Raw genomic sequence first — 14,627 nt, 5'->3', positions numbered from 1 at the left:
GTTGGGTCAGAAGTTTGTTCTCATATGCATAAACATATTTTTGAATATGGGTTTGCCTTTTGTTTCAGCAGGGCGCTGGCTGATACCTACATCAATAAGCTTATGGAGCATTTGATTTATTGTCATAAGATGCCCCAGGATTGGACCAGGGATCACATTAAAATCAAAGATGTTGTGAGAGTGAAACCATGTCCATAAGATCCAGTATTTGTCACATATTGTTCCACCCAGAAGCTCCTGGAGTACTGGAGAGACATTTGCCTCACAAGCCCTAAGGAAATATTACGTAAGAACCGTAAGAATAGCATGCATCATCCAGGCTGCATAATAGCATTGAACAGAAATATTTATTTTATACTATTTCTTCAAAAGAAGATTATATAAGTCAATATATATATTGAGAAGCAAGAAATGGGGAAAAAAAAAAAAGGAGAGAGAGCATCCCCTGTTATTATCATTTCTGATGACCTAGCAGGAATTTTTATCATTGAAATTTCCATACATCTGGGCACTGCGAGATTTAGGTCCTTTAACTCAAAGGGAGCACACTTTTGTTCGAAGAAATGCAAAACTCCCATTGAACAATTGTCTATACCTTCCCCCTGGACATATTGGGCTTTTTGTATGCAGAGAACAGCAACGAAGAAGGAAAGTCACTGGCTTTTTTTTTTTGCAGGTACTGACATGGTATATGCTACTCAATAAATGTTAAGGAAGAATACAATAATACAATAATCAACAGTTTCCCAACTGTGAATATAATTGAAAAAGTATAAATGCAGCTTAAGAAGGTCACAGGTACCTGGGACTCAATCACCTTGGGGATCAAGTCCTGGGTCATGCCAAATGGTAAGCCATTAAGCCATTAAGGCCAAAAGAGGTAGCTCTAGAATGAACAGTAGAGGATGGCGACAATTAGTATTAATTGAGGTACCAAGGCCAAGTGCATTGGCAAGGGCTAAGGTTTTTTCCACTAGCATTGCTTTGTTAGGTCTTCTATCAGAAAGAAATGCTTAATGTCCACAATAGCCAAACTATGGAAAGAACCTAGATGTCCATCAACAGTGGATAAAGAAGCTGTGGTATATATATACAATGGAATACTATGCAGCCATCAAAAGAAATGAAATCTTGCCATTTGCGATGACATGGATGGAACCAGAGGGTATTATGCTTAGCAAAATAAGTCAGTCAGAGAAAGACAACTATCATATGATCTCTCTGATAAGAGGAAGTTGAGAGGCAATGTGGGGGGTTTGGAGGGATAGGAAAAGAATAAAGGGAACAAGATGGGATTGGGAGGGAGACAAACCATAAAATACTCTTAATCTCACAAAACAAACAGGGTGGTTGGGAGGAGAGGGATAGGGAGAGAGTGGTGGGGTTATGGACATTGGGGAAGGTATATGCTACGGTGAGTTCTGTGAAGTGTGTAAACCTGGCGATTCACTGACCTGTACCCCTGGGGCTAATAATACATGATATGTTAATAAAAAAAAATATATATATATATATGAAAGAAATGCTTAATGGAATCATGCATCGTTGCTCCACATACATGTGTGGAGAAGTGGATTCATGTAGCACAAGTGGTTGGAAAGAAGTAGACATGGTAATATGCCACCCAGATCCAACCTCAAGGAAGACCTTGGTGCTCTGAGGAGTGTGATCAACAGACTGCCTCAGCTGTAAAGAATGGCCTTGGCTGAAGTCCCACTTCCTCAAGGAAACTTGTATCCAGTGACTAAGCAAGGCAGGTGAATAAAGGCCTACACATTTTTGTCCAGTTGAGTAAAACTTGATGAATGCCACACTCAGGAACTTCTCCCCCAGAATGGCCAAGGCTTTGTCCAAACTGCATCAGAATTTGAGTTGTTCATCTTCCATATTCTGCTTCTTCCTTCTTCTTTTTGTGGATTTTGATTCCTAATAAATATATGGCACCTCACTCTTGATCTCAGAGTTCTTTTAGAGAATATACTGGACATTCCTTTTAAATGCATTAGTACATAGAAAAGGAACACTTAAAAAGTGAATTCTTTGTTATTTCTGGTAGTATAATCAATTTCTGGGTAGAAGAAGTAGATGCCATTTGAATAAATCATCAACTTCCTTATAAAAAATTGTCTTAAATAGCCCTTGGTAAAGTGACGCTGGCAATTACTCATTTGTTCTAATTAAATGATGTGAAGTTAATCCTGAATATCTAATGATAAAACATGATTGCAATTAGATTTTCGGTTTTCTTTGTGCCTCTGAAAAGATCTTTTATATGCTACTCTACCATCTTAATTCTCTCTCTTACTAGAGCTGCTACGTTTCTGTATCTCTAACATATGTTTAATGATTATAGCTTCAACATTTTTGAGCTGAGTAATGAAGCTTCATTGGACAACTGCTATTGGTAACATATGTTTTATCTCTATGAAGACTGCTGCTCACTGTCTATACATTCCACTTTGATGTAATTTTGTAAAATAAATCAGATGCAAAAAATGTATTTTAAAATAAGGGAGAGTTGTCATTTATATTTGGGTTCTTGTTAATTAAGGATTAATTTGTATCTAGTATTTTAATATCTATAATGGTTGCCATGGTATTTATTTGATTGTCTTTAAATCAATCTCCTTCATCAATTCAACATTTCTGATAGGTTCTATTAATACATAGATTTATAGCAATTAAGATTTACTAATTAAGTTGTTTACGTGATACCATAAGGCATTTCAGTGATATTTCCTTTCATACCCAGTATTGTGTATTTTTCAATGTATTAAATTCTCTAACATGTGGGTCTTCTTTCATGGATTAATAACTTAATTTTTAAATTTGAAATATAATCATAATATAGTATCTATTATATACACATTATATACATATTTATTATATATACATTATATACCTATACCTATATATAGATTATATATATGTTTGTGTGTGTGTATATATATGTATATATGTATATATGTGTGTATATATGTATATATGTGTATATATATGTATATATATGTATATATATACACACATACACGCACATTATATACGTATTTATGAAAGTGTACTCTTTTCTCTGCCTTTGGAATAGAACAAACATGTTTACCAAAAAAAAAAAAAAAAAATTAACTAAAATTAATTTATCACTAGTAGGGCAATGAAATATATGGCCAGGTTGCTAAGCATCCAGATTTAATTGACATAAATACTAATAACAAGACTTTAAGGAAAATAAAATTGTGACTTCATAACCAATTATGAGTTAAAAGAAAGCTGCAAAATAAATACATACCATGAAGCACTGTGGTTACATAATGCATCTAAAATTAATGAATAGATTAACTAATTCATATATACACATATGCAAACACACATGTGCATTTCCTACTGTTCTGCAAAAACATTTCTCTGTGGTTTCCCTACTATTCTTTCTATCATGTTACAGAAGTGAATTGTACACAGTATCCAGAATATTCCTGAAAGAACACAAATCAAATAGATTCTGACACTCTTTGTTGAAAGCCCTTCAATGATTGACTTTCACACTTAGCATAAAATAAAAACTGGTTAGTCAGTGTATTAATTTGCTAGGGCTTCTGTAACAAAGTACCAAAGATTTCTGGAGCCTGGAAGTCCAAGATCAAAGTATCAGCAGGATGAGGCCTCTCTCCTTAGCTTCTAGATGACTATCTTCATGTTCACATGGTGTTCTCCCTCTTGGTGTATCTGTGTCCTAATTTCTTCTTTTAAGGATACTAGTTATATTGGATTAGAGTCTACCTTAATGACTTCATTTGAGCCTAATTACCTCTGTAAGGCCATATTCAAATATAGTCACATTGTGAAGTGCTTGGAGTTAAAATTTCAACATGTCAATTTGGGGTAATACATTTCAGCCCTATAACCAGGACACAAAGGTCTGTATCACCTGACTACTCTCTTCCAGGAATATTTTGTCTCTGTCAAAAGAAAAGTCAGAGTTTTCTTTGAGCTCTTCATGACCAGAGACACATCAAACAGGAAACTGATATGTAGTTCAGAGGCAGGATGTTATAACGTGGCTTACAAAGTGAAAATGAGGAAGCCGTTTAACCTTTGGAATTACTGTTTATTACACAATGGGCATTTCCAAATGACAGGCAATTGGTTAAAGATGATAATTTTATATCATTTTAGTTATGATTCATGTTTCTTTTATAATTTTCAAAGCCATTATAAGAAATAAATTCAATTTTGTGTACGTTTATGAAATAAGGTAGACTAAGTTTTTCTTATGTGGTTTAAATGGTTTTGTCTTCCTGAGGGATTTTCAATCCTGGTTTTCATTTTTTTTTTATTTTAACATTCTCCATGCACTCTGGTCCAGGCCCAGACACCCTAAAAATTTTAACAGTTTTTTAAGTACCCAAACCTACTCTACATTGACACCATTTCCTCTGCCATAAAAGCTATTCACAGTGATTTTGATTTTGCAAGACTTGCTTCTTTCTGAACATTTCAATTTAAATGTCACCTCCTAAGATAGATCTTTCATAATAACAACAAAAATAGAAATGACTATATATCATAATAATACTTTAATTTTCTTTATAACCCTTTTTGCTATCTGAAATTTTCGTTTTTAGTTATGTGTTAAATTTACTTCTCAATTAAAAGGAGACAGAGAAGGAGGGAGAGTATGTGTGTGTATGTGTGTGTGTGTGTGTGAGAGAGAGAGAGAGAGAGAGAGAATGGGAGAGAAAGGGGACTCTTTTTTTATGTTCATAACTGAATTCTCAGTGAATAGAAAAATCCCTGTCAGGTAGAATATTTAATTCCCAGTATTTCCCAGGCAATTTTCTACAGGTCTTGTCCTTACCTTTAAGATCTAATATGTTTTGGGAATCTCTCAGAGTTATGATATGAATCTTTAAAATTATTTAAAAATTATTTAACCAGGAAACACTTTTTTTTTTTCCTCTCCCTCATGACTTTTGCAACCAATCTAAGAAATACACATTGCAATATTCTTCATAAAATTTAGTGGTGGTGTGATTATTTTTCTAGGATATCTCATGACTGTATCTAAATATTATTAAATAAAATAATAAAATGGATCTTGCCATTTCCTTCTATTTTCTTCACCAACTGTTTAAAAATAATGGATGGTACAATAAATAACTTGTATCAAATATCAAAAAATTGTATCTAATATCAAAAACATTCTTTGACTTTTTTTCATTCCATAATTCAATTGAAACAAACAAAAGGAGGAATTTCCTTGCTTTTTATAACTTTCCAATATGATCAACTGACTTTAGGACTATTTCTCTTGTGTTATTAAAATATTCACAGTACTATTATTCTAAATGTGAAAATTTTTAATTTGTAGCTATCACAAGAAAATTTAATTTTTCAAGCTTCATATTGAAATGAAATATGACTTATACCTAAAAATGCTCGATTAGTATAATTTAATTTAAAATTATGTAAATCAATATTATGTTTTCGATCTTCAACATATTTATGCAGAACAAAGAAGCAATTGTAGAACAGAAAGATTACTTAGGAAAAAATGCCCATTTTAAGTAATTAATAAAATCAAGTTTTTTTTAAGTCATCTAATTATGCTATTTTGGTTTTCAAATCAATTACATATTGGGTAGAATGAATTATTCATATGTTTTTTCACACTACTCTAGGAAACAAAGGATTTTTCATTTATGACATTTTTTTCTATTTGCAAGAGAAAAAAAAATCTGTTGAAAAAAAAGTACCATAGGTTTTTGGTCTTCCTTACTTTAAGTATTAACACCAAAACTCATGAAAATATGACAGTACTTGTTTTTAGCTGTGTTGCTAAAAGGTTGCTACATCTTCCAGGGTTTCCGAAGGATACCTTGTTTTAATTATTAGTAGTAAATATTTAAATTTATATATACTGTATTATAAATCTTTAAGACAGATATTTTTCCTCTCCAAGCTGATCTATCAAAGATCTGGCCTTCCCCAAATAGACAACAGTTCTTTCAGAATTTTTTATCCATAGTTTTTATTTGATCATTTGTAACCCACTCCCCCTCCCATCTATCACAGAGAGTCACATTTCAGCTTGTATTGAAATTGAATTTTAATGTCTGTTTTATTTACCAACTAGATATTATGCTTGATATTAAATTACTATAGCATAAATCTTGGCCATTCTCTGCATGTGTCCCTGGAATAGCATTAGCTAAATAACATGTATGTATTTGGTGCAAGTTAGGTATTTATAAATTTAATTTGCCAAGCCCAACAATCACCATTCATTTCTATTTTAGCTTTATTTTCTTCCACAATTTTGCTGAGTAGTCATATTTCCAAAAGTGGAACATGAGAACTTCCACAGCTGCATGTTAAGGTGAGTTTATGTGCTGAGTCACAGGATACATATGGTCCAGTATTAGTTCTTTTTGGAAGTTTTAGGATAATTCAAAAATATCAGTAAAATATTTTCATATTTAAATGAATATGCACATAATTTGGGATAGAATACAACTCAAGAAGTGTTGCATTTGTAATTGATCATCTTCAGACTCACTCTACTCAAAAGAGTAATCCTTCTCTATCATTAAGGACACCATGCAACATGAAACACTCTGCTCCCTTCCTGTTTAACATACCTTACTGTTGGTTCCATTGTCTTTCACATTATTTTGGGAGGGCCAATTTTTATTTTCAACCTATTTTCCTCTTCTATCTCTCATGTCCTGCTTCTATCACTGTCATCCTCAGTACTTTATGATAATCTGATCAATTCAAATAAATTTAACTTTTGGAGGGTACTCTTAAAGTTGATATAATCTTGGTTGTGTGTGGGAAGGCCTAGTGTATAGATCAAATGTAGAGTGAGTCCAGTTGATGGAACACATTCTTTTCACTTTATTTTTAAAGGGAATTCACTAGACTGACTTCTAATGCCTATTTTATCTACCCACCTAGATAAAGTTGGGGTCTTGAGGTATTAGTTTGTGTATCCTGAGAAGTGAGTTTGCATATCACATTATATAATTCATTTGTAGTTTTCTTGTTTGTCTCATGAATTAAAGAGTGGATATTGTTAGTATTGAAATGGGATCACAGACATGTTTGTTACCCAGGGTAACATATTAAGTTCCAATAGGTTGCATACTGCTTCTAGTCAATGATTATTTATTGTGCAAAATGAATTTATTTCTCTTACACAGAATTTAACAAAAAAATTATTTTAAATAGTAAGCAAATATCACTTTTCCAGGGGCTAGAGGTGTTTTGCTTTTATTTTATTTTTTTAAAGATTTTATTATTTTTTTTTTATTTCAGAGGAGATAGAACATGGGCAGGGTGGAAGGGGAGAGGGAGAGGGAGAAGCAGCCTCCCCACAGAGCAGGGAGCCAGATACAGGACTCCATCCTGGGACCCTGAGATCATGACCTGGGCCGAAGGCAGATGCTTAACTCATAAGCCACGTAGGAGACCCTAAGGCCTAGAGGTTTTGTTAATGATGTTTTCTTATCCTTAACTTGTAATTGCTTTTACATCCTTCTGGGTCTTGAAATGGGCTTGGGACAGGCTCTGGCTCAGTGCAGAGTCTGCTTCTCTCCTTCTTCCTCTCCCTGTGCCCCTCCCCAACATGCTCGCTCTCTCTCCCTCTAAAATAAATAAATAAATCTTAAAAAAAAAAAGAGTGAGAGTGTCATAGAGTGTCATATTGGAAATATATTCCGGGCAAATGGAAAAAAAAAAAAAAAGAAGAAGAAGAAGAAGAAGCTGGGATAACAACATTAATATCAGACAAAATAGACTTTAAAACAAAGAATGTAACAAAAAACAAAGAAGGACATTACATAATGGTAAAGTGATCATCCAACAGGAGGATATAACTATGGTATTCTATTATCATGAAATTCAAGCTAGTTGCTGCAGGTCCTGATTACATTATTTTCCACTGTATTTCCCATGAGTAGTTGGCAAATATAAACTTTGTGAACATGGCAGAGGAGAGTTAGGAATTGGAGTGAGTCCTGCGGCTATTGTTTTGAACTGTTTTCACTATAAGGTATAAAAGGACAAATATGAAAAGTCAGATATGGGAAGGCATATATGTGAATTATATATTTGTAATTCCTGTAAATGTTGAAAAATCTCCTGGGCTATATATAGTAGTTGCCTTTCTTTTTTTTCCCTCCCTCAAACTTACCATAACTTTGGGATGTTCTCTGTGTAGGGAAGACCTTTTCCATAATGTTTGTAAAATGAAAACAACCTAAAGTCTTGCCTTATTTGTCCATCTGCCTTTTTCCCCTTTCTATCTCTCCAAGCTATATATCACCAGTGATTATGAAGCCATTTTTTTTTTTTTAAGAGAAGTAAGTTTCAGAGTTATAAACTATAGGCAACTTTGCTTTTGTAACACAGTATACCATGCAGTGTGTCATCTTGGGTCAGAATCTTTATGGGGAAAGGCTACTTGCTGAAAGGAAAGAAATAACATTTTTGCTGTTGATATCAATTCAACTTTTCAAAATTTAAGATATATGATGTAAAGTTTCAATACAATGCATTTATACATTATTTCACACTTTAAAATCAGACATGAAAACAAGAGAAAGAAAATGTGACTTCAATTTCCATGCTCTATAAAAATGATTGAGAATGGAAAAGAAGTGTAATGAAGTATAGTGCCCAAAGCTTTTTAAATGGGCAGGTCAATATTTTTTAGTTCTTCTAAAGACAGAGCTTATCATATCAAAAAAGCTTAGGGTTCCACAAAGTGATTCCCATGCACTAATTATGTTCCTTTTATATAAGCCCCAATTATACAGACAGAAAGGATATTTTATAGTTAAGCTGTGGAAAAATGTACTGATTAATATAAAAAATGTTCTTTTTCAGTGCATGAAAAGACAATTGATTTGATTACATACAAATATGTTCACAATGAAGGAAATTGTAGAGAGGTGATATACTGGATAAAATATTTGCAATGTCTAAAAAATATAGGGGGTAACAGAATATTCCAAGAAATCTTTTATGACAAGAAAATGAAATCCCAAGAGAAATCTAGTCAATGTATAAGAATCCAAAAATTACTAAAGAGGAAATCTGAAGTGTAAGTAATTATAATGAAGAGAGACTCAAATTCACTAGCAGTCAGAGATGCTCAAATTAAAAAAAAATATAGAAATGTTAATTTATAAGAATTAGCATGGAAAAATTAGATAATGAACATTTTGGTTTGGAGATGAAAAATAAGAACTCATTCCTGGTGAAGTACACAGTAAGAGCTATTTTGGAAAGAAATATGACACTTTTCATTATATTATACATATCCTGTATTCTCATTACTAGTTTCTATACCATTGAAATTAATGCACAAATATTTTACAGAACATGTGTAATTGTGTAGTAATGAGGAGAGGGGTAAGTTAAGAGACCATTGTTTGACAACTGATAAGTAAATATGGTAGATGCTACTGTAGAATACTATGGTATGTATCTAGAATCATCAAACATATGTAACTAAAACAACATGCATATATCTCAGAAATACAGTATTGAGGACTAAGTAAGTATAATGAGGTTGTAGAATGCCTGTATATTTCCTACAGTGATGATGGAACTGTAAAATAATACAGTCACTCTGAGAAACAGTTTGGAAGTTTCTTATTAAGTTAAGGATATACTTTGTAGCAATTACACTGTAGGAATTTATCCTAGAGAAAGGAAAACTTGAATGTTTAGCAAAAATCTATTCACAAATGTTCATAGCAGTTTTATTTCTAATAGCCAAAAGAAACCACATAGATTTTTTCCAATAGGTAAATGAACTATGATAAATCTATATAATGGAATAGAACTGAGCAGAATTCACCAATAAAATGGAAAAAAAATTCATACAATGATTTTGTTTTTTTAATTTAATTTTTTTCAGTGATCCAAAATTCATTGTTTATGCACCATACCCAGTGCTCCATGCAATATATGCCCACCTTAATACCCACCACTGGGCTCACCCAAGCCCCCACACCTCCTCCCCTCCTAAACCTTTAGTTTGTTTTTCAGAGATTTTGTGAATCTCAGTGTTGTTATATTGAGCAAAAATATCAATCTGAAAAAGTTACATATTGCTCTGTTCCTATTCTATAACTTTTTTCAATGTTTCAAATTACAGTCATAGAGAATAGATTAGTTAGTATTTAATAGAGCTTAAGGTTGGGGATGAATAGGGCTATAAAAGGAGAGCAAAAGGGAGTTTATTTGTGATTATTGAAGTTTTATAATCTTACAGTTATACATGAATCTATGCTGTGAAATTTCATGTAACTATACAGAATAAAAAAATGCAAGTAAACCTGGTAAAATCTGAATAAGGTGTCTAGTTTTGTTAATAGTTTCAAAATGTCAAATTCCTGGTTTTTATAACTTAATGTCTTTTTAAGATGATACTGTTGGGGAAGATAAAGGGTACAAGCAAACTCTTTAGTATTTTTGCCATTTATTTTGAGTCCAATGTTATTTTTAAAAACGAATTTAAAAATGAAGTAAAAATATAGTCGGGAATTAATAGTATAACATTAAATTTACACATTTACAAATTGATTTCAGTAGAATTGACATATTCATATTACCTTAATTTTTTTCAAACAGGAACATAGTATCCTATTATTTCTCTACATTTGTCCATTTACTCAAGTCCCTTTTTTATACTGTCTGGTTAAGATTAAAAAATTATATATGTGTATATATATATAATATATATACACATGCATACATATATTAATGTATCAAGTATATACATATAAATTTTTCCAATTCAGTTTCTCTATGTTTAATTCTACTGAGTTTATACTTTTATATTGTGGCTATTAATTTGAAGGACATATTTTACCTTGCAATATCAAATTGGTTATAGTCCTTCTCACACAATTTTTTTGTCTTCTAATGTTTGAACTTGCCCACATAATTCATTCCTGTTTTATTAGTTTTTGTTTAATTCTGTTATTTTTGCCTCATAATTATTTCTAAATTTTCAACAGTCTTAACTGATGATTATCTTTGCAAATATTTTGTAAATATATCAAGTAAGTGAGAGGACAAGCCACAGACTGGGAGAAAATATTTGCAAAAGATGCATCTGATAAAGAACTGTTTTCTAAAACAGACAAAGAGTGCTTGAAACTCAACAACAAGATAACAAATAGCCAAAAAGAAAGAATCAAACCAAGAAACAAACTCCTGCCTCATAAATAGACAAAGAACCCTTAAAACTCAACACTAGATAAGCAATAGCCAAAAAAGAAAGAGGCAAACCAAGAAACAGAGTCCTATCTCCTAGATAGAGAATAAACTGATGGTCACCAGAAGTAAGGTCTGTGGGAGGATGGGTTGAATGGGTGATGGGGTTTAAGTAGGACACTTGTAATGAGCACCTACTGATGTATGAAAGTGTTGAATCGCTATATTGTACACTTGAAACAAATACGACACTGTATGTTAACTAACTGGAATTTAAATTAAAACTTTTTAAAAAGGTCACAAATAACTAAATTAAAAAGTGGGCCAAAAACCTTAACAGATAACTCACCAAAGAAGATATACAGATGGCAAACACCGTATAAGAAGATGCCCCACATCTTATGTCATCACAAAAATGCAAATTAAAATAATGACATACTACTGCACACCTCTTAAAATGTTCCAAATCCAGAACACTGACACCACCAAATGCTGGTGGGGATGTAAAGCAACAGGAACTATCATACATTGTTTGTGGGAATGCAAAATGGTACAGCTACTTTGGAAGACAGTTTGGCAGTTTCTTACAAAATGAAACACATTACTTTTACTATGTGACCCAGCAGTTGTGCTCCTTGGTATTGGTGTAAAGGAGCTGAAAACTTATGTCCACACAAAAACCTGCACATGGATGTCTATAGGTGCTTTATTCAGAATGGTCAAAACTTGGCAGCAATTAAGATATCTGTTGGTAGTTGAATGGATAAATGAACTAGTATATCCAGAAAGTAGAATGTTACCCACTGCTAAAAAGAAATGAGCTATCAAGCCATGGAAAAACATGAAAAGAAGCTTAAGTGCACATTACTAAGTGAAAAAAGACGGTTTGAGGAGACTACATACTACATAATTCAAACTATATGCTATTCTGGAAAAGCTAAAACTATGAAGACAGTCCAAAGATCAGTTGAGAGGGGTTGGCGGGGAAGAAGATGAACAGCCAGCACATATTAATTTTAGGTCAGTGAAAATACTCTGTATGATATTATAGTAATGGATATATCTCACTAGATGTTTGTTCAAACCCATAGAATATACAACAGTAAGAATGAACAAGGTCAACCATGGACTTCAGGGAATTATGTTGTGTTGCTGTGGGTTCATCCTTGGTAAAAACTATACCACGCAGTTGAGTGATATTGCTAAAGGGGAAAACTGCATGTGTGGGAACAGGGAGTATTTGGGATATACTTGTATCTTTTTAAAAATGTTGTTATAGACCTAAAACTGCTTGAAAAATAAGGTAAAAACAAACAAAACAAGCAAACAAAACACCAGAAGAATTAAGTTTTCTCACTTAACTTGACAGTAGGAACTTAGTTCCTAGTACCCCAAATATATATAGAAATACTGGGTCAGAAGAGAAAAATTACTTTTTAAATCATATGATTTTTGTAATAATGAAGTTACTTTATAAATTGAGAGAGTGCTCAGTAATAACCACCCCTTTCAAATTTGGCTATAGTGTTATAACAGTAGGAAGGAATAAGAAATTCACACAGAGACAGAGACATGAAAGAAGATTCAAAGAAACTCTCAGGGAGGAAAAACATGTTATGTCTTAATTAAGCTAGTGATAAACTTGATAAGAAAAAAATAACTCATGTAACTGTAAGAACAAATTCCTGGTACATTAGTCACTCTTTTCAGGACAAGGAGAGTCATTCCAAAATTATTTAATGCATATGCATAATTCAAAACAACACTAAATTCAGTAACATATGAATTTTAAAAGATGGGTAGTAAAGGATTGTCAGCTAGGTATGACTCTACTCCAGTGAAGCAGTGAGATTGACATACACGTTTAAAGATTTATTTATTTAGTAGAGAGAGAGAGAGACAAGATCATAAGCAAGGGAAGGGGCAGAGATAGGGAGAGGGAAAGAGTGTCAAGCAGACTCCCCGTGATTGTGGAGCCTGGCATGGGGCTTGATCCCAGGACCCCAGGATCATGACTTGAGCTGAAATCAAGAGTCAGATGCCCAGCTGATTGAGCCACCTAGGTGCACTGACAATATTCTTTTAAAGTTAATGAGGCAAACATAACCAGGTTTATTTGCAGTTCTTTGCAAAAGTAAAATAAACACAACTGTGAACAGAGAAATTAAAAGGCTGGGAAGTTCATAAATTTGTATCTGCCTCATTTTCAAAATAGAATACATAGTATTTAATAACTGAATATCAGCTTTTGCTCAACTTAATGTAAGTATGTGTGCATTAACAGGATGATTCTGATTTTAGTGAAAGGATGGAAGAGCTTAACAAAGGATAAAGAATAATTCAGTGGGCAAAAAAATATCATTCAAATGACAATTTTTTTTTTAAATTGCAGGTAAATGGCAATAAAGACCAAGACACTTAAATATTTTACCTTAGTCAGTAAGTTCCATAGTTTTCCACACACAGATTTGCCCTGCTGGTCTTAATTAAACGGGGGTAAGTTTAGCATTAAAGGATAGGGCTAACAAGCAAATGAAGTTTATATGATAGACTGTGTCTAATTGAATGTACCACCAGCTGTCCATTTACAGTTCATTTGGAATGTAATCATGGTTACAATAGTTGTTTTCATTATGTTTATAGTTGTCTTTAAAGGTACTATGAGAGTTCTCTGTTCATAAAATTTTATTTTATACACTAATATAGATTACCTAAAAATAGTATACTTTTATTTTCACATACTATTTTAAAATAAAAATATTCATAACATGGTAGCTAAAATTTTACCTAGTATTTAGGAATGAGTTAATCAATGAGAAATATTAAAGAACACATCATATTTTTTCTGTTACTATCCTGTAAAACCTATAAAGTATTGATGTGGTTGTGTATTTCCAGCTAGGAAATGCTACTGCAGAGTTATTATTACATAACTAAATAGCTGTATTATTAGATAATTAAGTTAATATAATTTTCCATTCTTTTGCTTCTAACATTAAGTTGTCACTTCAAGGAATTTAGTCAACAACTCTCGCTGAAGTAATGTTCAAAATTGATCTTCAAAATTGTTATTTATTACCATATTTTGTGTAAGAGGTACTAACACATTTTAACAAGGTAATTGTTCAATAAATATTAAAATAATATTATATGCATAGGGAAAAATAATGACTATTATATGTTTATTGCGACATGCCATTTCACAATACAACATCAGTCTAATCCACTAATTTTCTTTTTTTTTTAAGTTTTTTTATTTATTTGACAGAGAGAGAAAGAGACATCCAGAGATGAAAAACAAGCCGGGGTCGGGGGGTGGGGGGGTGGGGAGAAGCAGGCTTCCCGCTGAGCAGGGAGCCCAATGCTGGGCTGGATTCCAGCACCCTGGGATCATGACC

This window comes from Martes martes (assembly GCF_963455335.1).
Source record: "Martes martes genome assembly, chromosome: 1".
NCBI classification, from domain to species: Eukaryota; Metazoa; Chordata; class Mammalia; order Carnivora; family Mustelidae; genus Martes; species Martes martes.
Note: the sequence above shows the minus strand (reverse complement) of the source record.